This window comes from Pinus tabuliformis, chromosome 2_2 (genome assembly GCF_031772625.1).
Source record: "Pinus tabuliformis cultivar Carrire ecotype Pingquan chromosome 2_2, CPIR1, whole genome shotgun sequence".
NCBI lineage: Eukaryota > Viridiplantae > Streptophyta > Pinopsida > Pinales > Pinaceae > Pinus > Pinus tabuliformis.
This window is the reverse complement of record NC_142300.1, coordinates 798,436,911-798,440,791: the sequence shown is the minus strand read 5'-3', so window position 1 is coordinate 798,440,791 and position 3,881 is coordinate 798,436,911.

The window sequence follows — 3,881 nt, the reverse complement described above, 5'->3', positions numbered from 1 at the left end:
GTTCCAACAAGTAATGGGTTCAATGCACGTCGCAATGTTATTCATTTGTCTAAACAATATAGTGTTGGTACAAACCGATAAATGTGATCCTAATATTGCCAACATTATTGAACAATAACAACTGGATCTCATATATCGACGACATGCTGCTAGTACTCCACTAGAGTATGGATTATTGTTACTGTGACTTGTGAATAAGAGGAACAGAGTGTTGCAACTTGTGGAGTAACAGTATACAAGTACCACCACTCATATAATACACAAATAACATATATGTAACTCATAAGTAACAACATTATGTTCTGACAGAAGGAACAATCATTGTTCAAAGCGATGCTATATAGATGACTATTATGTGGATGACGTGGAGGAGAGACATTTAATATCAAATATTTTAATTATTATTATTTTTCAAATATGATTTTCCACATGAATATGAAGAATATTTGTTGAAAGAAGAGAAAATGCATAAGCTACCCAACAAACTCTTGAAATGGGAGCTACATCTCCTTTATGGAGGTATTCTCTTGTGAGAGAGAGAGAGAGATGAAGGTATAGTAATTTTCTATGGCTCTCTATGTTGCCACATCCAACACTGGTGTAGAAGTAGAAGGTCTTTCCTCTTGAGGTAACTTTTGTATTTCTTCTTCATGATTTATTTTCCATTCGCAAACACTGTTATGGCCAATAGGTTCATGTTGCATATTTCTTTCACACTAATCTTGGATGGTGATATAGATGTTGTAGTAGCGGTTGATACAATAGATTCATTAATAGCTTACAGGGACTAAAGCTTGATAATAAGCAGTAGTAGTTGACCAATTCTATGCATATATTGAGGTGGTTGAAGAATCATAGTGTGCATTTCCCCTATCTGTATGGGTATCACACACAACCCATGAAATACCTCTTCTTCCTCTCTATATTGTAGAGTGATCTGGTTCTCCGTGTTTAGCATTAATTTTCTTACTGTGTGTGCTTATTGCTACCTGGTTGTTTCGAGACTTGAACTGGCCATAAAGAAAAGAAGCAAGTAGGAAACAAGAGCATGCTATGAGGGTTTTGATACTCAACTAATCAAGTTCAGCGTTGAAAGATGAGTGAGTACATTTGTAGAACCATGTGGTCTAGTCTATGTGTGGTTTCATCGTATGTGTTGTGGTGTGCCATGTAACTTACAAGACATACAAGACATATGTAACAAGAGATATATCCAAACTATTGGCTTGATGGGGCATGACCCAGGTTCGAAGTTAATTATCCAAAAAAATCCCTGTACTACTGGCCCTTTCAGAAATAGGTCGCAGAGCGTGGACTGAGGTCTCACCCGAAGCAGTATGGGGGGATTCAAGAACCAAGTTTCCGCACCCTGGAGATGTCTGAGGGGTCAATTTAGTCCAACTATGAATAGCTTTCCGTAGGTCACTTCACACACTATCCTAACCTGATATACCTTCACGATCTGTTACAACCTTCTTTGTGCAGCCCTCACCATGGCTAAGGTGATTTCGCGCGACCTAGGTAATGATCTGTGCTAATTCCTCATGTTACTGCAGATCTTACTTATCTTCTTATAACAGTTAGTTATCTTCGTGTAAACAAATACTTTATCTTATATTCACTTTATCAACACATTCATATAAGTTCACGCATCATATAAACAATAGAAATGCAATTTATATCTGATACATTCAATGCACAAACTAGGAAAAATATAGACAGAAATGATGTGAAACTTCTTTGTATTACTTCTCCAAAGGTTACAGACTCTACTTGCCCTGTGCACTCAGTTATAGGGGTCCCCGCACTCAGCTGCGGACTACTAGGCCTCTACGCACTCAGCCGCGGAATACTAGGCCTCTACGCACTCAGCTGCAGAGCCTTCTTCTACTCTACGACCCAAAGAATCAACTCTACACTTAGATCAGACTCAATTCTTCATCATTCATGACTATTGATTTCGTTCTCTACAACTTAGAGCCTCACTCTATTTATACAATCCCATGGTCCGCGGACCATGGGTAGATCTCTAAAGACAACATTACATTACGAAAATGAGGGCAGGCAACCCTATGACTCATTTACAAGTTTGCGCTCCGCAGCCACAAAATGCAGAGTCTTTGCATCGGATCTAGTCAAAATCTGGTCTTTAAGCCCCCAAAACTTCCCTTGGGGCATCGTGCACCCAACAAGCCCCCAACACAAACATCGTGACTTGCCCTTGAGTCACTCTGTTGGTGAGGAGATTTTCGCGTGGAGACCTCCCAACTCTGCCTGGACCACTGCATGATCAGCAACGCACTAAGAAGCTGTCGGTTGTACCTCTGCGGTTAGTCAAATGGTCAAGCCACCTGTGTATGGCTTCAACCAACTAACATTTACTTTTTGTGGGAAGAGTTCGCCATTCAGTTTCACCAACTGCACCATGCCACCATCTATGATTTCCTTAATAACATACGGTCCCATCCAATGCATTTGGAGCTTCCCTGGGAATTTACCAAAATTGTTGTCATATAACAGCACCAAATCATTTAACTTAAAAGTGTGCAACATGATACGGCAATCGTGCCAGGACTTTTCACGTTGCTTTTGTACCTACTGATGGAATCCAGCCAAAAACCATTCTTCTTCATGTTCCTCCAACTGCACGAGCCTCTCCTTCGGGGCGTCACGGTCCATCATACCTGTGAGCGCGGCTATGCGCACACTAGGCACGATATACTCCATCGACATTACAACTTCCACTCCATAGACCAGCCTAAAAGGTGTCTGTCCCATCAGTTGCTTGCATGTTTCCCTATAAGCCCATAATATTGTAGGTACATGTAGGCCCCAGTCACCTCCATATGCATTTCATACTTTTGTCAGCGCAGTCTCCAATACTTTCTTAAATGCTTCTATGGTCCCATTAGCTTGTGGGTGATACGGTGTACTTTTTGATGATACACATGGAACTCTTCCATCATCACATTGACTGTTTCATTCTGGAAATGTGTACCATGATTGCACATCAAGATCTTCAGAGAATCGAATCGTGTCAGTACATGGTCAAACAAATACTTCACGGCCATCGTGGCCATGCAATCTTTTACCAGTTGTACTTCATCCCAACACACGAGGTATTCTATCGTAGTAATAATATGTTTCGTGCCTATCTTTCCTTGCGACTTGATAGGTCCTACAAAGTCGGTTGATCACTTCTCAAAGGGCTCCAACTTCAGTTGCAGATTCAAAGGCATCTCGTCCCTCCACGATAGCTTACTCGTTCTTTGAAACACATCACATGCCTTGCAATGTGCTTTTGAATCCTGGTGAAGGGTCGACCAGCACAACCCTGCACGAAGAACCTTCTGCGCAGTTTCTCTCCCTGCATAATGACCTCCCGCAGGGACCCCATACACGTCCGCGAGGATGCTACTTCGTTCAAACTTTGGCACATACCTTCGTAGTATCTCATCATCCCCCAACTTGTATAAATGCCTCGCAATGACATAAAAATCTGCCATGCACACCACTAGTTCCTTCTTCTACTGGACAGAGTAACCTTCCAATGCAGTTCTAGTTGTTAGAAAGTGAATTGTGTCTTCAAAATGTCCATCTATTACGTGCACAACAAAAAGCTGCACGTCGAATAGTCCTTCCTCCAAGCTGTTAGGTTCCTCCCCTATCTCAATGCGCATTAGGTGATCAGGTCCTGCGTTCAGTCATCGAGGCTTCACAACAACTTCAAAATCGTATTATTGGAACAATAAAAGCCACCTACATATGCACCCCCCCAAAACAAGCTTATTGACTAAGTATTTCAACATGGAATGATCTGTATACATCTTGAATTGTCCCCCTAGCAAATAGTGTTGATATTTCTAGAGTGCATACACTAT